The 12,962-nt window shown below is 37.9% G+C and overlaps 1 protein-coding gene across 2 annotated transcripts in view; it reads left to right on the top strand.

Annotated features, from left to right (window-relative positions):
• The window catches only part of LOC138336795 (ralBP1-associated Eps domain-containing protein 1-like), a 141,523-nt gene that overhangs the window by 85,239 nt on the left and 43,322 nt on the right, over positions 1–12,962 (top strand). Inside the window, exon 1 of one of the 2 annotated variants that reach the window (XM_069286382.1) lies at positions 12,399–12,476. The exons of the other annotated variant lie outside the window; for it this stretch is intronic. The gene's annotated coding sequence lies outside the window, so the exon portion shown is untranslated. Of the gene's footprint in view, positions 1–12,398; positions 12,477–12,962 lie in introns of those variants that run through there. 2 annotated transcript variants of the gene reach the window in all.

Below are 12,962 nucleotides of genomic sequence, written 5' to 3'. Positions count from 1 at the left end.
ACATCTTAATGCTTTTGGTTTGTCAGTATGGGGGGGTGGGGTGGGGGGTGGGGGTTATTAATGAACCAAAAATTTAAGTTGTGGATGAAAAAAAAACAAAAGTCAATCATATTACAAAACTTTTTCTTCTGTACGAAACCAATGCATATGACTTTTATCCATATGAAGACGCATTATCATGTCATGATTCACATCATAAAAGACTCCCAATGTTCATATAATATGGGAATACAATGCTGATGCTAGAGAGGCATCATATGTTGTAAAACTTTGTTAAATCCATGGGAAGGGGCATTTATACAACTTCTCAACTCTATTCCAATAAAGGGGGAAGGGCAGTTATAGGGAGTCGAGGGGGGCTAATTACAGTGAATATGATAATATAGGCGTACCTCAAAGCTTTACGACAGTTGCAACAACTTTACTGATGATAGATTTTTCACCTGTATACAATTGATTACTACTTAGATGACCTAGACTAGGATTTCTATTTCCAGACAGATTACTTATTAATTAGAAGTTGATTATCTAATTGGATACCAGCACTAAAATTAATGCCATTATCCCCACATTTTGGTCAGCAGGGTCGACCTTAACACCATTCACACTATATAAGAACTACATGACACAATTCAGCATTATCTCTTAACCCAAAAACTATTTCTAAGGTAGCAAAATGCACTAGCCACTTATGATTAATTGTTTGATTAATAGTCCCAGAGCTAAATTAGTGGATTATCTCTGTAGCAGGTGACGGCTACCCCTACTAATCAATATGGAATGGCTGTTAAAGCGTATTTGTTTAAGGTTGGATGTTGGGACCTTCGGTGCACCGTGTGAGTTTTAGATGTGCCTTCAACATAAGACCCCCACCTTTAGATCGCGAGTTTGAATCTCAAGTGACAGTGCAGTCTGCCAGGTACTGACAGCTGGTATTTGGTTTTTCCCCCAGGGATACTCCCCGGCTTTCTTTCACATTAAAACCAAGCACATCCTTTAGCATGATCTTCCCCTGTTAATCATAGGACATGTTAAAACTAACTAAATCCAATTGTTAAAGTTATTTTCCAGGATATAGTGCTAATATGAGATTATCTCGTGAATGTTGAGAGTAGTGGTGGTCATACAATCTCTATATCTTACTCCTTAAAATAATGATTATTAATTTACATCTTCTTATGAAGTCAGATTCACAAAATTATTTTTTTTTTTTTCTCCATTCACGCGAGAGATTCACAAATTTTGTAAAATGAATTGAAAAAGTCTTGATATCAATGATGTGCACCAAATACCAGCTGGCTAGGTTGGTATATTTAGTGGAGAATCCTGCCTGAATGAATTAGGTAACAGTCACCATTTGTCTTCATCCTATAACGAGACAGACTCAGTATCACCTTTACTGATTGTAAATCTGATGTACTGTTGACCTTGTGTATATAAATAAAATAAATCACATCCAACCCCTCACAACTGCCGTGTGGGTTATTTAATTATACTTTAAAATTCCCAGATAATATCCCATTAATTTTGTCTTCTGTCATCAAATCTTTGCTAAACAAACACTTCAAAATTTATCAAGATGGAACATTGTTAACAAAAAGCATGCGTTTTAACATGGAAATGCAAGTATCTAATGTAGTTTGCAACATCAAGTGTTCCTTATTCTCTTAGAAATCACAATGGCAACAATATGAACAGGAGCTGAGGAAATTAATACATTATGGCCAAGTCAAGCTTGTACTATTGATTTCAAAGTATTGTCTCGAATATGAAATAATCCGAATGTATTACATAATATCCGTTTGACAATACTATAAATTTAACTAACAACAAATTCTTGGAATTTTCCATCCCCATTTCAGGACATATTGCAGGTAAACAGTATTGATTTTAGGTTTTAACCTTGGTTTGTAACATTAAACAAAGCCCAAACCTTATCCTCACCTGGTTTGTAAATGTCAATCATGTTCAAATACAGTTTCATTGTAATTTTTTCAGCTAATTGAACATAATCATTACCTAATTACTATCTTCACATGGCCTGGAATTATCTGTGAACTATTATTTTCAGACAATGTATGCATGTAATATTTTTTTACAACACATTCTCGCTGGCAAATCGTATGTAATGTTGCCGTGTAACCAGTTTTGACGGATTAATCTCGGAACATGAAAGATCGATTTGGAGGCGTTTTCTCACAATATACAGCTTCAAAACTATTAAAATCACAATGCAGGTACACATATTAACTTTCAGTAACATTTCTACCAAGAAATGGGACCGTATTTTATTTATAAACACATCGAGAATACCCGGGTTACATCGGGCGATAATCCGACTGACTCTAATCGTAAAGAAGAAGAACGTAACTTTAAAGGCCTAATTTGAAATAGCTTAAGTACAGGCCATTTCTTAGTAATAATAGTTTTATTTTGCCTATCGTATCATCCGAGTTGTGGCTTCAAAATCACGCTTTACGAGTGATCTTTTCGTGCACATGGCGTTCGCGAACAAACATAATTTCAGTCTTTGATTGGCATAAACGGTCGTTAAAACTTCCATCCTTAAGTTGGCAACCATATTTGTACCTCAAATGTTACAACCGCTAGGTTATAAACCAAACAGTACTGTATAAACAATTCATAGCTTGGGCTTCAGTAATGGCTGCCATTTGCTTACAAAGGGAGTTAATTACCGGAAGTAGGTCAAAGGGACGCTACTACACACACACACTGTACTCGGTACTGGAAAAGTCTATCTCAGCGACCGGTCGTTATACAACTTTGACGGGGCTAAAATGACCGGTCGTTAGCCACATTAGACAGGTCGTCGTTATGCACAGTGCCATTATATAGTAAAAACCCACGGGGAGTCTAAAAACTGGTTGTTATAGACAGGTAGTCGTTATATACAGGCGGTCGTAAGAGCAGGTTTGACTGTATATGCAAATACAGAATATATGCAGGAAAACAAATCGGGACAAAATTGAAGCATGTGATCGCTTATTCATCAGATCAGTGAGTTTATGAAACGCATTCTTAACATTTTAAAACTGTGGCTACTCCTTTAAAACATTACTTCGTTTAAATATCATACTCATAACGTCCTACATGTTCTTATGAAATTCCATGAAGAAAATCATATACATGTATATATATAGTACTCATGATCATTGAAAACTATAAAAAAAAAAAAAAACTAAAATAAATTAATTTTACAGAAACCTTGAAGTATGGAGCTTTTGCATATTGATTTCTGAAGCTTCAAATTTTGTTATTACTAATTAACCAATTTTACCATTATATAGGGATTGGATTTCGTTTTCATGAATGAACCATGCTTTATGGAGCAATTCCTAAAGAATATATTCTATGGGGCATGAAGGCTTGCGCCCCATATTGAATATATGCCATTAGAGGAATGTCCTCCATACAACATGGTTAACAGAAACACGAAATCAACCCTATATTTACGACTTCGAAACGACTTTTGTCATTTAAGAGTTTATGCAATAAAAGTCATTTTAAAGTGCCGTAATTATTCTGTCACATTCAAATTGGGAAGAGCTTATATTTGAAACAAATGGTGACTTCACGTAAGGTCAGAATTATTCATCCCGCTAATAAAGAAAAAGGAAGCATTAAAGTGTTTAAAGATAAACTTCATTATATATAGTAAATGTTTCAAGTATTTAATTTTAATTAATCTGATCAAAATTTAGGTAATATCATCTTCATATTTTGCTAAAAGTTAATATATAGTGGTTTGTACACGGCCACATGTGCGTGAACTCGGTGACCGTTATTGTGCAGCGAGGCGAAGCTGACACGCTTACACACTTTATGGTTTGCCGAAGGTGGCAAACAAATTTTCAAGTGCCTCAATGAAAGTCGGATTTAGATGTCGTCTGACTTGACTGGTATTACATGTTGGGGGAAGGTGATTATATAATCTACGCTTAGATCCTTTTCGCCATCATGGTGAAACAAATTCACTTGTGTTCGATGGATACAATGTATTTGAAAGGATGACTTCGGAACTGTCAACACGTGGATTATTAGCTGTTTTTATAATACACATGATTAAATACTCAAAGAACAAAGACAAGAGGATATGTTTATAAACTGACCTCTATCAGAGGGTCTCACACCCGTCCACCCCAAAGGCATCGATAGTAGGTACGAACATAGGCACAGAGGTAATGTCTTACATTTGACACCCATCATTTTTTAACAAAAATGAAAGCTCACGTCGCCCCGGGGAACGGGTGGGATATTTTTTCGTTTCTTTATACAAATTGTTTGTAATTTAAAAATTGTTTGAATCATATATAAATATAAAAACATGTATATATTGTTTACATATTTTCCAAAATTCTATGAAAAACAACATATACACGTAATGTTTGCGTCAAAATGTAAACAAAGCCATGTGTTTCTTTTTAAAAAAAAGTAGTCCTTTTACGTATGCACAGAACATTTCCTTACGCAAGTTCAAAGTTCAATGTTACCATGCAGTTATGGTAAACAAAATCGGCTAGTATTAGCGTATAGTGACCAAGCCTAGCAAGTGTAAATATATATAAATGTACAGAGCACATGAATGAGATCCATTAGAGCAGGCTGCTCAGCTGGCAAGAAGGCTTGATTGAGGTTACCTGTGTACCAAGGCAATGTCCATTGTCCACCAACATGTGTCAGAAACATCCATAACACATGTACAAATTGAAAATAGGACACCACAATTCTTGTAACGTCCTCATAAAGTAATTGTAAAGAGACAGTGTCATTGTTAACAAAATTTGGTCTGTCACCATTTGAATATACCTGCTTAGGGGGCATGCCACTGTACACCTGACAAATTCTTCACAGTAGTATCAGTGGTACTGTAATAAAGAAAAAGGAAGCATTAAACATTTTTACTGTAAAAGACATGTCTTCATTATATATAGAAATGTTTCAAGTATTTTACCATAATTACTGCAATAGGGGGGTAATGCATCTTACATATTTTATATCTATTGTAGGGGCAAGTGTCACTGTACAACCTGATAAATTAACAATGGCTGGATGTAAGTACGTGAAGGGTCTTAGAGGGTAGAATACCCCGACTGCCCAAGAAAACCCACATGATCGGGCAGATGTAGCCCCTAACCTGATATTACCTGTGTACATGTAGGGGGCAGTGTCACTGTACACCTGATATTACCTGAAAGGAGAGCGGCTGTGAGCTGTACACCTGATATTACCTGTGTACTGTAGAAGGTGATGTACACAGTTTTAGTCTTTATCTGTATTCCTTGTGAAGGACCAGGAAAAATGTGTTTATAAGTATGATGTGTACCTGTCCCTTAAGTGACTGTGTAGGGGGTATGATTGTGTTTACTATAAATGTTACATATACTGAGCAATACTTACAGAGTGACACTCAACATCTGTGTAAACTGTATATCTCATAGTGTACAATTGTATCATAAAGGAGCAGTGTCACTGTACACCTGATATTACCTGTGTACTGTAGGGGGCAGTGTCACTGTACACCTGATATTACCTGTGTACTGTAGGGGGCAGTGTCACTGTACACCTGATATTACCTGTGTACTGTAGGGGGCAGTGCCACTGTACACCTGATATTACCTGTGTAGTGTAGAGGACAGTGTCACTGTACACATGATATTACCTGTGTAGTGTAGGGGACAGTGTCACTGTACGCCTGATATTACCTGTGTACTGTAGGGGGCAGTGCCACTGTACACCTGATATTACCTGTGTACTGTAGAGGACAGTGTCACTGTACGCCTGATATTACCTGTGTACTGTAGGGGACAGTGTCACTGTACACCTGATATTACCTGTGTACTGTAAGGGACAGTGTCCCTGTACACCTGATATTACCTGTGTACTGTAGGGACAGTGCACTGTACACCTGATATTACCTGTGTACTGTAGGGGGGCAGTGTCACTGTACACCTGATATTACCTGTGTACTGTAGGGGGGGCAGTGTCACTGTACACCTGATATTTACCTGTGTACTGTAGGGGGCAGTGTCACTGTACACCTGATATTACCTGTGTACTGTAGGGGGCAGTGTCACTGTACACCTGATATTACCTGTGTACTGTAGGGGGCAGTGTCACTGTACACCTGATATTACCTGTGTACTGTAGGGGGCAGTGTCACTGTTCACCTGATATTACCTGTGTACTGTAAGGGACAGTGTCACTGTACACCTGATATTACCTATGTACTGTAGAGGACAGTGTCACTGTACGCCTGATATTACCTGTGTACTGTAGGGGGCAGTGTCACTGTACACCTGATATTACCTGTGTACTGTAGGGGGCAGTGTCACTGTACACCTGATATTACCTGTGTACTGTAGGGGGACAATGTCACTGTACTGCACCTGATATTACCTGTGTACTGTAGGGGGCAGTGTCACTGTACACCTGATATTACCTGTGTACTGTAGGGGGCAATGTCACTGTACACCTGATATTACCTGTGTACTGTAGAGGGCAGTGTCACTGTACACCTGATATTACCTGTGTACTGTAGGGGGGAGTGTCACTGTACACCTGATATTACCTGTGTACTGTAGGGGGCAGTGTCACTGTACACCTGATATTACCTGTGTACTGTTGGGGCAATGTCACTGTACACCTGATATTACCTGTGTACTGTAGGGGGCAGTGTCACTGTACACCTGATATTACCTGTGTACTGTAGGGGGCAGTGTCACTGTACACCTGATATTACCTGTGTACTGTAGGGGGCAGTGTCACTGTACACCTGATATTACCTGTGTACTGTAGGGGGCAGTGTCACTGTACACCTGATATTACCTGTGTACTGTAGGGGGCAGTGTCACTGTACACCTGATATTACCTGTGTACTGTAGGGGGCAGTGTCACTGTTCACCTGATATTACCTGTGTACTGTAGGGGGCAGTGTCACTGTACACCTGATATTACCTGTGTACTGTAGGGGGCAGTGTCACTGTACACCTGATATTACCTGTGTACTGTAGGGGGCAGTGTCACACCTGTACACCTGATATTACCTGTGTACTGTAGGGGGCAGTGTCACTGTTCACCTGATATTACCTGTGTACTGTAAGGGGGCAGTGTCACTGTACACCCCTGATATTACCTGTGTACTGTAGAGGACAGTGTCACTGTACACCTGATATTACCTGTGTACTGTAGGGGGGAGTGTCACTGTACACCTGATATTACCTGTGTACTGTAGGGGGCAGTGTCACTGTACACCTGATATTACCTGTGTACTGTTGGGAGCAATGTCACTGTACACCTGATATTACCTGTGTCCTGTAGGGGGCAATGTCACTGTACACCTGATATTACCTGTACGTATGTGTACTGTAGGGGCAGTGTGTCACTGTACACCTGATATTACCTATGTACTGTAGGGGGCAATGTCACTGTACACCTGATATTACCTGTGTATATTACCTTGTTCTGTAGGGGCAGTGTCACTGTACACCTGATATTACCTGTGTACTGTAGGGGGCAGTGTCACTGTACACCTGATATTACCTGTGTACTGTAGGGGGCAGTGTCACTGTTTCACCTGATATTACCTGTGTACTGTAGGGGGCAGTGTCACTGTACACCTGATATTACCTGTGTACTGTAGGGGGCAGTGTCACTGTACACCTGATATTACCTGTGTACTGTAGGGGGCAGTGTCACTGTACACCTGATATTACCTGTGTACTGTAGGGGTGTCACTGTTCACACCTGATATTACAGTGTACTGTTCAGTGTCACTGTACACCTGATATTACCTGTGTACTGTAGGGGGGCAGTGTCACTGTACACCTGATATTACCTGTGTACTGTAGGGGGGCAGTGTCACTGTACACCTGATATTACCTGTGTACTGTAGGGGGCAGTGTCACTGTACACCTGATATTACCTGTGTACTGTAGGGGGCAGTGTCACTGTACACCTGATATTACCTGTGTACTGTAGGGGGCAGTGTCACTGTACAACCTGATATTACCTGTGTACTGTAGGGGCAGTGTCACTGTACACCCTGATATTACCTGTGTACTGTAGGGGGCAGTGTCCACTGTACACCTGATATTACCTGTGTACTGAGTACTGTAGGGGGCAGTGTCACTGTACACCTGATATTACCTGTGTACTGTAGGGGGCACACTGTACACCTGATATTACCTGTGTACTGTAGGGGGCAGTGTCACTGTACACCTGATATTACATGTGTACTGTAGGGGGCAGTGTCACTGTACACCTGATATTACCTATGTACTGTAGGGGCAATGTCACTGTACACCTGATATTACCTGTGTACTGTAGGGGGCAGTTTCACTGTACACCTGATATTATTACTGTAGGAGTCACTGTACACTGATATTAGGAAAGGCTGATGACATTGCCTACCTTGTACATTTTACAGCCAATCATTATAGGAGGGTGGCAATGTACTCTGTACACCAATATTATGTGTACAATGTAGGGGGCAGTGTTTACACTTTCACACCTGATATTACCTGTGTACTAGGGGACAGTGTGTCACTGTACACCTGATTTACATGTGTAAATTGTAGGGGGAGTTTAATGACAATCATTATAGGAGACAATGAATTACCTGTACATTTTACAGTAGGGGGTACTCTTTACACATGTACAGCCTGAATCATTATAGGAGGGATGTGTAACTGTTACATTTTATAGAATATTACAGGAGACAATGTACTCTTTACATAGTGAAATGGATGTACTCTTTACATTTTACAGCCAATCATTATAGAGAGGAAACTCTTTACATTTTATAGCCAATTAGGAGGATGACAATGAACATTTTTTGACAGGATGTACAATCATTATTATATGTAGGATATATTCTTACATTTGATCATTATTACTGAACTCTTTACTTTTACAGCCAATCAGCCTATTATGAGGATGTATCCTTTACATTTTACAGCCACAGCCATCTATATAGGATAATTAACTGTTTTACATTTCACAGCCATCATTATAGGTAGATAATGTACTGTTTACATTTTACAGCCAATCATTATAGGAGACAATGTACTCTTTACATTTTACAGCCAATCATTATATGAGAGGATGTACTCTTTACATTTTACAGCCAATCATTATAGGAGAGGATGTACTCTTTACATTTTACAGCCAATCATTATAGGAGACAATGTACTCTTTACATTTTACAGCCAATCATTATAGGAGACAATGTACTCTTTACATTTTACAGCCAATCATTATAGGAGACAATGTACTGTTTACATTTTACAGCCAATCATTATAGGAGACAATGTACTCTTTACATTTTACAGCCAATCATTATAGGAGACAATGTACTCTTTACATTTTACAGCCAATCATTATAGGAGACAATGTACTCTTTACATTTTACAGCCAATCATTATATGAGAGGATGTACTCTTTACATTTTACAGCCAAGCATTATAGAAGACATGTACTCTTTACACTTCAACAGCAATCATTATATGATGAGGATGTATCTTTACATTTCCCAGCCAATCAGTATAGGAGGAAAAATGTACTGTTGAACATTTTACAGCAATCATTATAGGGACAATGTATGTTTACATTTTACAGCCAATCATTTAAAGGAGACAATGTACTCTTTACATTTTACGCCAATCATTATTATGGGACATTGTATGTCTTACTATTTAACAGCCAATCATTATAGGAGACAATGTACTTTTATTTTTCAGCCATTCATTAAATGAGAGGATGCTACTATTTACATTTTACAGCCATATCATTATGGGGAGACCATGTAATGTTTACATTTCACAGCCAATTCCATTATAGGAGACGATGTACTCTGTACATGCATCATTATAGGAGACAATGTACTCTTTATATTTTACAGCAATCATTTAGGAGCAATTGTACTCTTCCTATTTTACAGCCAATTATTATAGGAGATAATGTACTCTTTACCTTTCTAACAGCCAATCATTATAATGAAAGAGGATGTACTCTTTGCATTTTTACAGCCAATTATTAAATGAAAAGAAATGTACTCTTTAAATTTTACAGCCAATCATTATAGGAGGACAATGTAATCTTCTCTCTTTTTTTCACATTTTCACAGCAATCATTATTGGAAGACAATGTACTCTTTCCATTTACAGCCAATCATTATAGGAGACCATGTACTCTTACATTTGTACAGCTATCATTTATAGGAGACAAATGTATATGTTTACATTTTACAACCCCAATACCATTATAGGAGACAATGTACTGTTTACTTTTTACAGCCACTCATTATATTGGAGACGGATTGTACTCTGTACATTTTACAGCCGCAATCATTAAATGAGAGGATGTACTCTTTACCATTTTTACAGCAATCATTATGGGATGAGACCATTTACTGTTTATCATTTCACAGCCAATCATTATAGGAGACCATGTACTGTTTTACAATTTCACAGCCAATCATTATATCGAGGAGGATGTACTCTTACATTTTAACAGCCCAATCATTTATAGGAGACAATTGTATTCTTTACATTTTACAGCCATCATTATAGGAGAGGATGTAAGTTTTACATTTTACAGCCATATCATTATAGGAGACAATGTACTGTTTACATTTTACAGCCAATCATTATAGGGAGACCAAGTACAGTTTACATTTTTACAGCCAACCATTATAGGAGACAATGTACTCTTTACTACAGCCATTTTACAGCATTATGTTTACATTTTATAGCCAAACATTAGGAGAGGATGCTTCTGTTTACATTTTTACTTGCAAATCATTATAGGAGTACCAATGTACTGTTTACATTTTAAAGCCCAATAATTATAGGAGGACATGTGCAGTTTACATTTTAACAGGCAATTCATTATAGGAGATTTTAATGTACTAATAAACCTTAGTTTTTTTTTTAAAATTTTGGCCAATTTTTTTTTTTTTTTGGGGGGGTGGGGGGGGTGTGTGGGGGGGTACCATGGGGTGTGTCATTTTTCACCACACATTGTTCTCAGTGGCCCCTGTTACACCACCACAATGGGGAGGATGTTCATTTTACATTTTTCAGCCAATCATTATAGGAGACAATGTACTGTTTACATTTCACAGCCAATCATAATAGGAGAGACGATGTACTCTTTAACATTTTACAGCTGATAACTGTGATGATGATGCCAGTGTTTAGACAAAAGAAAGTCACAATCGGTCAATGACCCTTACACAGAAATTGTCCAGTGGGAAAGTCATTGGTTCAGCAGCAGTAGCAGCTGCTGTATCGATCAATGACTTCTTTAAATGTTCACAAAATTAATCACCAAAAAACATACGTTGTTCTTGTTTCTTATTTGGTTTCTTTCAGAAAACTTGAGCATAAAGGACACAAATACCCTTATCGACACCCCTATATATAAGCAATAACCCAATTGACTGTCATTCCAGTGTCTGTACAAAACAACCTGACTATATATATAAGACCATCTATTTCACAGACTCAATATATCTACACTTTATTTACAAAGACCTGATGTATATATGTTATGTAATTTGTCTCTTTCTGTGATAAATTCTGTGGTGTCTCTCAGTCTCTACTAGTCTTTGACTATAAATATTTTATATACAGGACTTAAAAAATACGATATTGATCAATTGTTAGAATACTGTATTGTTGTCTTCCATCGTTATAAAATAGTTCTCTGTAGACTGACTACTTATTTCCTTTGACGATACAGTGTAAATCTCGTACTCTGGAGTTGACAGCAGTATAATGGACTGGCCCTCACAGATTTGACTTGTCTATTGTTTCTCAGTGGTATAATTAGTGACCGTCTGCTCCCTATATTGAAATTGATTAGATAATGCATCATTGAACATGGGCCAAAATGGTGTCCTGAATATAAAAACCGACCTTTACAAGGGCGGAAACTATCTTTGTTGAAGTTTTAGTCTTTGAAAAATGGCGGAATTTTACAGAAAACAAATCGGTACTGCCATTAACTATATGAGACTGAAACCTAGGTCTGAAGTTTTATACCAGAGTCAACACTTCATCCTATGACACTTTTTCGGTTTGAACTGTGCTATAAGTATTGCGGTCCTTTTCTTTAAGGGTTGAAACTGTAGCTAGAATATGACAGTCAAGACCACAAAGACTAAATGTAGAAAATCTTAAGTGCATTTTAGCATCAAACAAATTGCTTGGACTGTGTCACTTCATACTTTTGGTCAACGAGTGTTAGTCCAAATTGATTGGCTAATGTGTAGTAATATACATGTAAAGCTCTGGCTGGACTCTTTAGCCTAGAAAGTTTGATGGTGCACACTAATCAATGATAGACTCTGTTTACATACACCAGTGTATTCAAGTCGTGCTTTACATGTACACCCAATACAGTTTTTGTCCACGAGAGGCTGCATGAAGGATGAATCATCGAACAGCAGAATGGTAGGATAATTTTCTAATATCTATAAGTTGTGTTTTAAAAATCAAATATTTCAGTTTCAGTTGTTGATGTGATATAGGGTTAGCGGTTAATGGTGGTTAATTAATAGCTTACTGCCATTTATAGAGTGTTGTGACATTTAGCTGAAGGTCAAGGTTATTACCGTGGGCAACAATGGACCTTTTTTACAGGTGCTGATCACCATCTGTGATGGTGAGAGAGATGGAGTGGGTGGTTTTAATGTTAAACCTACCGACATACAGGGAATATAATTATCCTTTTCATTCATTCACATTATCCGATACAGATGTAGGATTTTGTCTGCGGGTTTGATTCTGTCTCGTATGAATCAATAATCGGTATAAAGCCTGGAATGTCGTATTTGTATACACACATTTGTTGTGTCTACTGTTAGATAAATAACCTGTAAAATGTCTTCTTCGTCACATCTATACACAAATACAGCAAGCTTAGGTTTTATTGTTTGT

The sequence above is a fragment of the Argopecten irradians genome, chromosome 1 (assembly GCF_041381155.1).
Source record: "Argopecten irradians isolate NY chromosome 1, Ai_NY, whole genome shotgun sequence".
Lineage (NCBI taxonomy): Eukaryota > Metazoa > Mollusca > Bivalvia > Pectinida > Pectinidae > Argopecten > Argopecten irradians.
Note: the sequence above shows the minus strand (reverse complement) of the source record. Positions and strands in the feature narration are given on the sequence as shown.